Source organism: Hyposmocoma kahamanoa, unplaced genomic scaffold, assembly GCF_003589595.1.
Source record: "Hyposmocoma kahamanoa isolate Upper Pololo Valley unplaced genomic scaffold, ASM358959v1 117, whole genome shotgun sequence".
Taxonomy (NCBI): Eukaryota; Metazoa; Arthropoda; class Insecta; order Lepidoptera; family Cosmopterigidae; genus Hyposmocoma; species Hyposmocoma kahamanoa.
In genome coordinates this window covers 644953-659615 of record NW_020653397.1, presented here as the reverse complement: position 1 = coordinate 659615, position 14663 = coordinate 644953, and the positions used below count along the sequence as shown (strand labels likewise).

The 14663-nt window shown below is 38.2% G+C and overlaps 1 protein-coding gene and 1 pseudogene across 1 annotated transcript in view; one reads left to right on the top strand and one right to left on the bottom strand.

Annotated features, from left to right (window-relative positions):
- Positions 1-14663, top strand: part of LOC113239884 — a 62313-nt gene that overhangs the window by 7858 nt on the left and 39792 nt on the right. The window lies entirely within an intron of this gene.
- Positions 6885-14663, bottom strand: part of LOC113239886 — a 15569-nt pseudogene continuing 7790 nt past the window's right edge.

Genomic DNA, 14663 nt, shown 5'->3' with positions numbered 1-14663 from the left:
AAAGAATAAACTTTCTTCACTGGTTCGCTTCAGTAGTGTCCATTACGATCCTGATTTAATTATAGAAGCAGCTGCAGCATATGCTGTACCCTTTTCTACATTTCTAAGGATCACCACGCGTAGAAGTCAGTTGGGCCTCGCTCGGATGAGATTGAAGGAGCTGCATGACCTTGTATCGTGATGCAGCTCTAAATCACCACGCGACCAATCGGTCTGTCATTAAGTCATAGCACCATGTGTATGGAATGCCACGCGTTTTTTATATGCCATCCTAGCGAGGTCACAATTGCTTTAATATATTTTAGAAATCATTAGATGGCCAAGAATTTGTGCTAAAATATCCAACTGAATAGCGGGCTTTACACAGACACTCTATCGCGCGTGATACAGCAATGATGCGCGATTGGCCTTATTCAGAGTGGCGGCGCGCGAGTGTGGTGGAAATGTACGTAATGAAATGTACGTAGACGTTCGTTGCGTGTACGCAACACTGTGAATAGTGGCCGTGCGCGCGGGCACCTGTCTCGAGGCGGGCGCGGTTAGATATTGGCTCGGTCCGCCCGTATCTTTCACAGTGCTTGGTCTAGCGTCCAGCGTCTGTTTGCGATTGCGAAGTGTGGACCTACCCGCTCGCAGCCGTTTTGGCACTGTGGAAGTGAAGACGCGCTATAGAGTGACTGTGTAAAGGGGGCTAATGACTTAGAGGGTACACGTCAATTGAAGCCTAGTGAACTCATTGTTAAAAGAATTTTTAATGTCCTTAATCATGATGTTTTTTTAGTATATTTTAGCTTATAGTAATGGTTTACTTTATTTTTAATTCACTTCACTATTAATTAAAAACAAGGTTTAAAAAGTGCGCCAGCACACTCTGTTAACACGCTTATTGGGCAATAACCGACCAATCGGCTCTCGGAATTGTTTCAAAATTGTTCTATTTTTGTCAACAACAACCAACGGGAGCGAAGCTTATTTTAAGTGCTGCCAACTTATTGGTCAACTATAAACGTCACGCTGGCCGTATGCTCAATTCTCACTTAAAATTAGGGTAGTTTTATAATGTGTTAAAAATGTTTTAACATTATTTATTCTCGCCGGCCCGTGCGATGTCGTGACCAAAAGGTTTTAACACAGACTTTTTTTGAAGTAGTTGTTCTCCGAAAAGGAAGCTAAATGTTTTCAGATAAAAAAGAATCTGTGGTAAGATCGTAGTGTTCGTTACAAAACATTAAAATTATCATAGGGTATCCGCACCTATAGATGTCTCGATAAAATAACGAGTATTAACATTTGTTTTAGGTGTTTGTTGTAATGTAAGTAGGGTGGTGCGTTTACCCTTTTTTAAAAATCCGTTAGACGTAAGTTATCTGTTTTTTTGTTTGTTTAATAGATGCCTTGTACGATTTTTTAGTTTAAACGGGCAGCTTACTAACGTAATTTGTTAACTAGTCATAGTGACACTTCACGTTGTTTTTTCCCCTTTTGTATTCTAAAATGGTGGTTGTGAATTACAAATTAAAAAAAAACACGACTTATGAAAAAATTGAAGTTTCTTCTTTTAGTTTTGTTTACTTGCTGCAAGGTATCTATTACGTATGTATTCTATGTTTTAGGTAAGGGCTCAAGCCGGTAAGCTCGTACGCTAAGCAATGTTTACAGAGGATTGTTTCTAATTGTGTTATCTATTGTAGTGCCATAAGCCTGCGACTGTCGTAGGCGCCCTCTGTCACAGAGTTCCTATACAACAAGTACCACCTTTAGCAAATCCTTTACTAATCATATACCGCACCGTTTTAAGCAGGCCCGTACTTCAGCATAGTGCCAAACCTACTTGAAAGTTAGATGTGTAAAATCTCTTTTTGTGAAGCAGTACTTACAGAAACCGACAAACACCTTGAGCAAAAAATAAAACGAAAATCGGCGCACGGACACTATCGTCCAAAATAAATATTTTAAGGAGCTTCCCCGACCAAATAACCTTGTGCATTGGGGCTCCTCTTACCGCACTACACCTCTGCAATCATTTGTAAAACTTTACACACGCCCCATCTACCGAATGACGCAAGCAGCAGCAAGCGACCATTCGTATGAGGGACGTGGGCGGAGCTTATTTTAAAGGATTCCGATTTCTAATAATGAACATAGTTTTTTGACCCGTTACGTGATCCACAAATTAAAGATGGCGGTTATTTAAAGACGAAATTATTTATCTGGGAGAAGTTGAGTGTTTTCAGTGGGGATGCCAAAAATAACAAATTCTGATTTCAAGATAATGCAAATGTTTCATTAATTTCAATATATATCTAATATGAAATGTATTAGATAACTTTTACTACTAGTGTGTACCTATTTCTAAAATTGTGATTTTTTACCCACAATTTTAACAATAAATATACTAAAGCAAAACTTAATAACTTAGTTACAAAGATTGCGTTCAAACACTAATCATTCAAACTTAACTAAACTTCACAGTTTTATAACCACAAAGCTTCGGCGTCTCGATAGAAAAAAGCCAGCTGTCTGAAGATACGCATGTTATTTACAGTCACCGTTCAGTGGTGCGGTGGCGGAGGACGGGTTTTGCTTATGATATGTTTATATTTTTGTTGTCTTTCTGGGAATATGTAAAAAGTAAAGCTTAATGCGCGCGACTTTAGCCGGGACACAGACACAGTGCCGGAGGCAAGTATCGACTGATTTAACCAATCGCGCGCTCAATACGGTATTCTCCCGCCGTCGCTACCCGCACCCAGCATCAAAGGGACCTAAATTGCGCACTCAAGGTCATTGTTCAAGATGTCTGCCGGTTTCTGTACATTTGCAAAAATTTACATTATACCAATCATTATTATAATACTAATAACTATTTTGTCTTCTATGGAAAAATTAAGGAATCAAAGAAAAAGTACGTCTCTGATTTTTACGTATATAAATTTCATTTTTAAGTCATTTTCAGTTTCTTTGTTGATGTTGATTACTACGAGAGAGTGGTTCAGCAGTTTCAGCAGCACAGCTCTTTCGTTCTGTGGTCAGCTTTCAAGACATCAAATACGACTTTAGCATAGCTAGGTAAATATGAAAGATGGGAACTTAAAATAATAATTATATGCTATCTCCCAAAAACTAACAAAATATAAAAAGTAAATGTTCTTACATTGAGCTTTGGGTATGGAAGACTAGTGTCCAAATTTAATCTTGATCTAGGCCGCTCTCTGTCTCGTTAAAATAAAGCTGTAAATAAAAAAAGATCACCCAAAAAATCACTACTTACAGCTTTTCCAGTTGACTTCGTAAACTTTGTATGTTGCATCAAAAGTGCTTCTATAACGTGAAAGTGTCATCAAACGATACCTCCAGTTTTGTGGGAAAAACAAATTAAGAGACAAAAAACTAAATCCGAAAAAAAAAAAGAAAAAATTAATTTTGTGAATAGAAAGAAATAAAAACAGAATGTGTTTAAAAAATAATTTGGCGTAGTGATCATATTGGAGGAATCGAAAAATAAACAAACTACATGAAACAAATTATGTATATGTGAAATTTATAACTCCTTTTTAAGCATAAAAAACCTATCCGACTACTTTCCTTTTTAGAATCTTTAATACTCTCTCTCCTGAAATGTTGTCATTTTGCTGATGTGGCCTTCTTACATCTAAGGTGCGACTTGAGCTCGAAATTGGAAGTAAAGGATTTAACGTCATAAAATTAAAAAAGAAAGTCAAGCGATAAGAAATCCACTTAATCTGGTATATTCTAACCAATTAAGACTACGACAAAAGAGATTTGCATTTACATTAACAGCGTCAACTATAACTGGTCGCTGTGTTAATAAAATCTTGTACTAATGTAAAATGACCTCTCGCTCCATACGGAGTACGTTTTTATTAGTGACAGAAGGCGCCATCCGTCACCTTGTCTCATGAACGTTTTGTACATTGGTTTCGGTATAGGTAATAATTGATAATTTTAATGCAATGTATTAATAAAGGTCTTATTTTTTACACTGTGTCCTTTTATTATCACGCTTATAAATTTAAAAGTAGATCCTTTCTCTCCTCACTCACGGACCGTTCTCAATATCGTAACGACAGTCGTGTAGTTTAAAATGTCGTGACTTCCTTGTATATTTAAATGAAGTTGCTCACGTATAGTACAACATTATTAATCGTCGTTCACAACTTTTTTGACGTTACGACGACAGACTGTCGTGACTATGGGAAGAGCTAGAACGCCAGTCGTCCGACGATAAATAAAACCTCACGATAAAAATGTGACTACAGATAATCGCAGCTTCAAACGATTCTGCCGTGCAAACGACAGGGCGGCTGCCGTGAACTGATAAATTGTCGTCACGATCTAGTGGGAACAGTTAGACACGACAGTCGTTTAACGATAAATTAAACATCCACGACACAGTCACGACAGATAGTCGTGATATGGCAACAGGTTAGACGCGACAATCGTCCAACGATAAATAAAACATTACGACGTAATGAGAACGCGCCCTTAGGCTGCAAACTGGACGGCAGCAGACGGCAGCGGCGTGATGGGGACACACCGATGCGGGCGGCGGTACCTACACGAGGGTCGAGGGGTGAATGCGCGTTCGAATAGTCATAGTGACGTCTTGTTGCCTACCCATGCTTATTTTTCGACCAATCAAATTTGGAGATAGATGTCGTAGGAGGAAATCATTTCAGCAGTTTTTGAAAGACCACCAATATGGAATATAGAAGGTTTATTAATAAATAGATAGAGAAGAATGGAAATACTATTCGTTCGTAATTAAAGTGTGATTCCAATTGTGACTTCATATTTGCAAGAATATAGTGAACCTTTCCAAAATCTTTCTAGCGTAATCTTAGACCATATCCAGATTTATTAGTCTTCATAATTTTGGTGAATTTTAGTTCACATCTCCTTTTTCCCATAATAACTCGTACTGAATAAAAAAATTAGGTATACTATAAAAGATCGCGTCACAGTATCGACATCGCAATCACACTCTCGTTACGTCACCACCGCCAGTGTTGGGCGTTAATCAATTAAAATCAATTGCAACGTCGCAATTAATTGTAATTGCAAAAGAGGGGGCGGGTGAGTGAGCGACTGAGCGGGTGGGTGAGTGATAACATTCATATTTTTTTGTCATTTTCAAATTCAAATTATAAAATTCACAAAAGACCTGATTTTCAGTTATTGGCAAAGACGTGCTTGATCCCTAGACACTTGATGTGTGCATTTTCGATTCCACCATTTTGAATTTTAAAATGAAAAAATCAGAAGTGGGATTAATCAATTTTATTGATGTTCAAATAGTCTTTACATTAGCACCATAACATGATTAATTAAAACATAAATACAATATGTACAACAAATATCAACTTCCGATTGGATTCAAACCACAGACCAAATAAATTTCCGTGATTCTAACAATGTTCGAATATAATTTAGTAAACGTACTAAAATGTTAAGTACACATAATTATTACAATCCCAAAGTTCAAGCGTTGCCCACATTGTATACCTCTCCTTATTATAATAAAGTACAGTCAACATTCAACTGAAATATCCAATTATCCTCACGTCTAAACGGTGCCTCTGCCACATTGACTTACATTTATATGGACGTCGGGTCTGCGCTAAAAAGTGTCCGAACTTATAGGGCGTTAGAATCGTATACAGAGCGTCATTCACGCTTTAGTCTTCGTTTGTTCGACTGACAGCGAAGCAAGCAAAATTAGACAGTACTGCGATGACATTACAATTTAAATTCAACGTTTTAGCTTTTTCATATTACTTTACATGTCACTACGTTTAAATAGGTTGACTTGGGACATTCTTTTCGTGGTTTTTGTATTAGACCCGTCGTCCATTTATTTGTAAGTTAATGCTCTGCCATGAGATTATGGCGCCGCGCAAACGTGTGTCTTGTGTTCGATACAAGCAACCGGCAACTACAAGCGAATATTCTGTTTTCATACGAATTCCGGTGGCGGCAATCTGCGGCAGTGTCCAAAGTTAAATAATCTTTATTTCATAGGTAAGCAAATTACACTTTAAAGCGTCACACTGATTTAACTCTACCGCTCATTCGTAAGGCAGATTCCCCTGAGGAGAATGAGCAAGAAATTGTAGGGGTTGCTCTGTGTAAATATAATACATTTATCAATATTTAATTGAAATATCTTAGATCGAGACTACTAGCAAGAGCTACCGCCGCAATCGGTGACTGTGTCGATTTCATATCAATTGTACGGAAATATTCGCTTCTAGTTGCCGGTTGCTTGTGTCTAACATAGACAACATAAAGTGTCTACTGCTGGGTAATTTTAGAAATATCTTTTGAAGTTTTATTTAGCGTGAAATATAAACTTGTATATTTAAAAGCCACATCAGTAGCTTCAATTTTTGACAGGTGTCAACGTCAAATGTGGAAAAAAAAAGAAAAATATCCGGAAAAATATGTTTTCTTTTCACAATGGTAGTTTTTCCATAACCCAATACTAGTTGTATCCAACACAAGACACACGTTTGCGAAACGTCTAAAGCAACGGTTATCGCTAACTTTGTATGGCAAATCGGTGCAAATTTCGTTACACGTTCGTTAGCAACAACTAGAAGCTCGTGGTAGAGGTATTGGCCAACGTTATTGCAAGTTATCACTTGATCAAAATCAACCTTATAGGAATAATATAATGTAATTTTAGTAGCAGTAGACCTCCTTGTGAAGGAGTTCGTCTAGGAAACTATGTGAGCATTACTGCGTTCCGGTTTCGAAGGGTGCAGGTGAAATTGCAGGTACATGGGACTTGTCAACTATGTCACAGGGTGACGGGCACAGTCACCACTGTGCCCGTCACCCCACTCCTAAGATCTTTACGATCAAAGGCTCTGAGTGTCACTGCAACTGTTATGGATAAGCGTGTCGCTTACCACCAGGCGCACGACTTGTTTGTCCCTTCGCTTGGTGTTATTAAAATAATAATAATAATTTAAAAACCAATTCAAAAGTGCACCTTGAGGTTCTGGACCCTGGGAACTTTTTATTTTTGTCCAATACGAATATTTGAATTTACATTTTTTTGACATTAACTGCAACAACCTTTCCGAAGTGATCTAATCTTATGATCGTTTCTTGTCGTCGCCACTGTAGCCAGTCGCGGTGGCTGTGGCGCGGTGGCTTGCCGTGTCCCACGCTTGGCGGAGTATCTGCGAAAGGTAACCTCATTTAGTGTTCAAATGCATCGATTGCTTAAATGCTTCCAATCCACATCAACTGCAGGTAGTCTCCAAGAAGCGCTAAGAAAAGTTATAGTGTGTTTAGTACTTTTACTATACAGTGTGCAATCGTTAAGTGTGCCCAGGTGATTAGTCCATAAATATAAGAGATATCAAAAAGCTTTAAACTGATATCGAAAGTACGTTACCTAAGGAGTAAATCGACAATAATTTTCATTTCAATTAATAATTTTTAAAAATAAAGCTAGATAAATCCAAAATTTTAACGTTAAACGCTCCCATACATTTAATATGACATTTGTAGAGAGGCTTTAGTGGACCTACTTTAAGAGGTAACAATAAATTTTACAGATAACTAAACTGCTATAACTGAAATAATAAAACTATTGTAATAGAATAAGAATAGAATGGCATAGTCAATTATTGGGTCAAGTGTGTGTGGTCCGTATAAATGAATAAAATTAATCAAATTTTTTTAGTGCTGATCGACTTAGTTTCATGTCAGGATCATTTCATTGTATGGGACGAAAAAAATCGGGACAGCAGAAGTTTAGCTTTTTGATTTTTTTCTTTTTTTCTTTTTTTCTTTCTTTTATATTTATGGAATAATCGCTTGGGCAAAATTAACGATTGCACCCTGTATAATACGTTGTAGTGGTCACTATGATATAAATTTGAACGTGATTAATGGTATATTTTGGCTTCAACTGATTCCATGCAATAAGATAAATGTTTAAATAAATTGTCGGTAAATTAGGTTAGGCACAAAATAAATGCCATTCGTCTTCCAACCAACGTGTGACGATGCGACCATAGTCATCCCACCTTTTTATCGCCCTTTTCTCTGGCTCCTGGCTACTTTTGAAATTTTGAATCGTTCTCTAATTTTTTTTCTTCGTTATTCTTACTTTGCTTCGTTCCGGCGCGTCTCCCATCAAAATTCTCAAGGAGACGAGACCTTCAATCATGTAAACCTAAACTGCTTATAAAGCAGCAATATATTACAGACGAATACAGGCTCCTTTTGGGGAGTTCACTTACGTTTTTCTAACTGTAGGGAGGTATCTGTTTTAACCGACTTCAAACAAAGGAGGAGGTTATGAATTCGAGTTTTATTATATATATTTTGATGATTCTTTTTTTGTTGGATAGAAGGTACCTTAAGGATGGCAAACTAGGGGATGAATGGCTTTTGAGGTCGATTTTATATTACTCTGTACTGAGATTATATACCATTGTTTTTGTTACAGCCTGTTCCTTATTGTACCTCTTCCTTACTTCTTTCTTTTCTTCACCTTTTCCCTACTGTTATACCTTTTACGATAAATGATGTGGACAGAGCGTTACTTTCTATCATTAAAACGCAAGACCCACGTGACTAATTTTAATTTTTTTACCATTGAAACAACACGGTGAACTTGTCGACAAATTTACTTATTATTTATTTATTTATCGAGCATGGGCTATACAGCCATCGAGTTAAACAGGTAACATAATATTGAGAAACTGAAAACGTAATAATAATTAAAAACTAAAAATAAATTTGTGTAAAAACTGTAACTACAAAAACCTAACTTTTTCTCGGAAATTTACCATTCAAAGCAGTTTATGTTATTCCTATATTGAATTCATCTTTTAAAATAATAATAATATCGTTTTACTAATATCGAGTGTGAACTGGCAACCGGTACTATCTTAATTTTGACAACTTTACAGGTGAAGAAAAAACCATTTATATAGCAGTGTACACACGCCAGCACATCAAGCTACATATTGACGTATAGTCTGATGTGCCGTTGTCCGTACATACATACATGTCTAATAAAAATATCTAAAAACGACGTATTTTTATTTAATAAACCAGGTGCTATATAAATGACGCATGCAATTTTTTCTTCATACTGTAATGGTGTCAAAATTGAGATAGTACCAATTGCCAGTTCACAGTCGATATGCTATTATTAATACAAAGATCGAACACTAAGAAAAATTATTTCGATCCGGCTGGACTCGAACAAGCGCCTTCGAGCAGTACCTGCTAGACGCTCTCACAACTGAGCTGCGGAACTAATCACCAGACCTTACGAATTCTTCCAAATATGCTATTCATGATTACATAAAAAAAGAATGCCAACAAACTTCTCCTTCCTATAGAGTTACAATCGTCAGTTCTTTTTTTCTTTCTGTAGTTGTGATGTAGCCCGTAATGATTTATTATATTTAGTTAGTTATTGTATATAGTACTTACATATTCTCGTATTGTATCTGCTACTTCGTCTATTTGAACGCCAATGTCTCGCATGTTCCCCGATATCCTGCAAGCCGAAATGAAAATATAAGCGTTTCAATTAACAGTAGACAAATTAGCCGTAAGAACTGGGAGTGGGTTGGCCATATCTGCTATATGCACCCTGTAGGTACATGTCATGTCATTATCACATGATGGGAGCCACAGATGACCGTCAGGAGCGTGACAGTTTTAGTAACGCGATGTAGCACAAATCGTTCGAAAGACGGTCGTGATTGCCAAAGACCTCTAATCGTGGCGATTTGTTGTGTTTGTTGTATCGGTGTCGGTGGTTGGAAAAAAAAATCGCGAAAACTGCCGACTTTTCATTTGTAATTCTCTTGTAGAGTGTAAACGATTGAAATATTTTTTTCTTGCAACCAAAGTGAAAAGTAAAGTTTTCAACTCGAGACTAAAAGCTAATATAAACCCTCGGTGTAATAGACCGTCGATAAAAAACATATTAATTATTTGGAACTCAGTCTATAAGTTTAACGCCTAGCATTACTCGCGCCATGTCATAAGTCAAGGTGGAGCAGGGCTGAGCATATTGCGAGGCATGGTAGTGCCAGATGGAGTAAAACTACAATCGAGTGGTGGCCAAGAAGTGGTTACAGAAACGTAGCTCGTCCTGCTCCAAGATAGGCAATTAATGGAGGAGTTGAGACATCATCAAAATCTTTTAGCATTAAGTCCGCCTTTTGTACCACCATGTCTTGCGGTCAATAAAGTTTAATAAGCTTCGGGTTGCTGTCTATTATTATGTCTCATATGTTATTTAAATTTATTCTGTGAGGTTTTTAAAAAGTTTTCATTTCCGAATTTCAACACATTATTATTGAGAAGTTCGTCCGGGGTTAGTACTGGCAGTACTACCCGGTATGAAAAACTACGATTCTATGAAAAAAGCTTTTTACTAAGTTTGACCAACTTCTGCTGTTCTGATTTTTTTCTTCCCTTACAATGAAATCATACTTATAAGAAACTAGTTTATTAGCATTAAAAAATGACAATTTTATTCATTTTATACGAATAATATTTTATTACATTTGACCAACTCCGGCGCCCGACTTTTTCGTCCCACACAATGAAACTAAATCGATTAGCACCAAAAAAAATTTTAATCAATTTCATTCATTTATATCGGACGACTCACGCTGGACCATAAAATTGACTATGCCAAAAGTGTATTCACAAAAAAGACTTAATGGTCCTAAGACAGTTTCCTTGTATCTTAGATGGTTTCGGATTTCCCCATACAGTCCCATTTAAAAAACACTCCGTATAATGTAGTGGTCGTTACCTGCTGTAAGCCCAGACCACCAGGAGCACGATGGCCGCCATGGCCACCGTCTGGCCGACGGCCACCGCCGTCTGCAGCGCCAGCGCGCCCCCCAGCAGGCTCAGCAGGTACCCCAGCAGAGCCAGCGCCGCGAACACGGCCGGCGTGCCCGCCACGCGGAAGATGTTCTTGCCCTCGTTGTGGGCGCGCAGCTGCTCGAACTGCTCTTCCAACTCCTGCTCGTTCGGGGAAACAACGCCGAAGCGTAATGGACTTGGATCTTACGGAAAAGCGCGCTTAGCTCACGATTACAAAAGTGGTTCCTTCGGGCAGACTCGGTTCGTATGTGTTTTTGTGTTCGCCTGCCTACGCCACCTTTGTGTAGTTCAGGATATCGTTTAGACAGCGGAATTTATTTTCTAATTTTAAGTAAAAACAAAAAAAAATAGGGATCGGCCGCGCTCTCCGGCGCCCCCGTTGCTGTGCCGCCCGGAGGCGTGGCCCCCTCTGCACCCCCACGCCACGCCACTGGCTTAGATAACAAGCCTATTAAGAAATAGGTGAGATTGGAAGATATAAACCCGGCGTTACACCGGACCGCGATGTAAATAATGGTCATGCACCACAGAAAATTAAATAAATAACAAAAATCGAAATAAATAGGCAATAGAAGTCACACACCCACGGTGGCATTGTCGCCGTAGGTAACGAACTGCTATTCAGTAGGTATTGCTCTGAATCTTAGGAAGTAAAGCAGTTTGTAAAAATGGTGTTTGTGCCTATTTATTTAGATTACACTGTCATGGGCATATTTTTGGAACGTAAAAAAAACCACTGGCCATATATACCTACCACAAAATTGTACTTAATTTAAATCAGTTTACCCTTCAAAACTGGAACGCAGTAATGCTCATACTACTGCTTGACAGCAGAAATAGGCATGGTGGCATTATATCCCTAAGCGAGCTCTATCACAAAGAGCTGTACTATTGTATACCTATAGTTAAAAAAATGATGGTAAAAAGTGATTAGCCCATCTTGACCCACCTTTAACAACTGCGCCCCGTAAGAATTCGCGAGCTCATCGCCCCCCATCTTCCTTTTGCTGTGGAACGCGTGCAGCGCCTTGTCCCTCGCCCTACGATGCTCCTCCTCGAGCATCCTCGGCTGGAGGTACGGTTTGTTCCCCCCGCAAACGTCCTCCATCACCGTATCGTACACCTCGCGAGCTTCCGCGACTGCTGAAAGGTTGTTTGCTTCTGCTGTTGCCTGAAAAGTGAGTAAAAATGTAAAAAAAATAATACCCTGGCAACATTGACTTACAAATAAATGGACGACGGGTCTAATACAAAAAACACGAAAAAAATGTCCCAAGTCAACCTATTTAAACGTAGCGACATGTAAAGGAATATGAAAAAGCTAAAACGTTGAATTGATTTTGTAATGTCATCGCAGTACTGTCTAATTTTGCTTGCTTCGCTGTCAGTCGAACAAACGAAGACTAAAACGTGAATGACGCTCTGTACACGATTTTAACGCCCTATAAGTTCGGACAGTTTTTAGCGCGGACCCGACGTTCGTATAATTGTAAGTCAATGCCTGGAAACAATACAATTAGTAAAACTATCTCAGTATACACAAAAATCATACAAGATTTGTTACGGTTTGGAGAATTCTGCTTAAAATTGCGTTATCAATATCAATACAGCTTTTCAAAGTCGAAGTGAAATAATCTTTATTTCGCACGTACCTAATAATCATATCAATTAAATTCTGCTACTCATTTGTAAGGCAGAATCCCCTAAGAATGAGCAAGAAACTCTAGGGGTTGCTTTTTGTAAATAAACATGTATCATTTACAATATTTATTTCAAACGTCGTAGATCGAGACAACCTGCAAGAACTAAACGGGTCACTACCAATGACTTTTGTTATCCAACTATGCAGAGACTATGTAATAATAACCTTTAATATAAAATTTTTGTTTCTCTATAGTTTGAAACCTCGCTCGTGAATAGCAAATTTTAAATATCAAACAAAATCTTATTATAAAATCGTATAATAGGTACTAATTGCCCCTTAAATAAATTTGTGACTTGGAGAAAGTGTTTTTTTGCTTTTGTAACTGTCAAATATTCTAACTTCACTATCATCAATCCATTATACATTCCACTGCTGGCTATGAGTCTCCTTTAAGGAGATTATTTAAATCAAGCTACGAAGCCAATATATTACGCTCTACATTCAACGCCACGCTTTTCCATTTGATAGATTTTACACAATAATAATAACTATGTGGCAGACAACCACCCTAGTATGTCAAACCTAGGGAATTCCCTGTACAACGAGTAACAGAGCAACAGAATTCTTTTCGGACTTTAGTTTGAGCACAATCCACCAATTTCTAATAGATTCCGAGATACAGGCCTCCTAAAGTATGGCGGCCATTTTGTTTTTCGAATTTTTAATTCTTTTTACTCTCGGTAGAAATTAGCCAGGGTGTGGATCAACGTTTAGGGCTAAGATGTGTACTTTGCCCGGGCAGCTGGCGTCCCACCTGCGTCCTGATTTTGATTCAAATTGGAATCGACCCGATCGGGTAGTCTCGAAATGAGATGGGTTTCCGAGCGAGAAGATAAACCTGATTCCTACTATATATTTCTAATTTGTGAGCTAAATCAATTATTGTTCCGATGTGAAATGTCAAAAGTTTCCAAACTGCCAGTTCTGAATCGCAATTATGCGCCTCGACTCGGAAAAGACGCAGTTTCAAGCTGCTGATGTGGAGTTTTTTCTGGTACTCACCGCGGCAACCTGACTAAAATTGCTGTAGGTTGTTTCAGAGAGAAATATTACAACAAACAAGGGAAAATTCACTTGTAAGGCGGCCATCTTGAAAAAATACCTAAATAAAAATGGTCTGGAACCAATGGACGAGAACCAATTTAGTAAAGTTCATTTGCAAATTGCACTTACCGGGAATCAAACCCGGGACCTCCTCATCCAGTGTCTACAGTGCAAACTGTTGCGCCACCGAGGTAAATACAATAGTTACCACTCACCTCCAAAATGCTCTTCGGCTCCGGCAGTTCGGTGCCGTTGAAGACGTTCATGTAAGCCTTGAAGTACAGCAGTAGGTCTTTGGCTTTCACCTTCTGTCCGTCTATCGTCTTCGGCAACAGAGATTGCGGAGAAAGCAGCATCGGAATTAGCTCTTTTAGGGAGGCTTTGAACTCGGGACTTATTTCTGGAGAAGCACCAAAGTTTATTTGAGTTTGATTCGTACTTGATAGGAAATTATTAAAAAAACCGACCTCAAAAATCCGTGGAATTACATCATTAGCCAGGTTTTATCGAAACCTCTGGTTTGCCGCCCTCAGAGGTGGATAATTTTGTTCAAATTTAAATGAGATCAATTACTGGGTACCTCAGTTTCTTTCCAACAAAAAAATAATTATATCAAAAGTTGTAACACAAAACTTGTAAAGTGAAGGCTAATTTTATAAATATGTATTATAATATACTATATTGTTTTGTTGATATTTACATGTTATTTGTTTTTCCTTCTTGCAGATAATTTCTTTTTCCTCTTTTCTAATATCAAGCAACGGGAGAAATAAGTCGTAATTCACCACCTTATTCAAAAGCACATGGTAATGCTGCTTGGCGGCCGACATAAACAAGGAACTCTAGTGTCATTAAATTTCTTCGTCATCAATTCCTAAATCAAGCTTTTACCTGCGAGTTTCCCATTGAAGTTAGGATTAGTAGCAACGTTCATTCCCGGATGAGGCATCAGGAAGCAGGCTAATTCTTCGAAACACGAGGCGATATGGCGGCGGAGAGCTTGTAG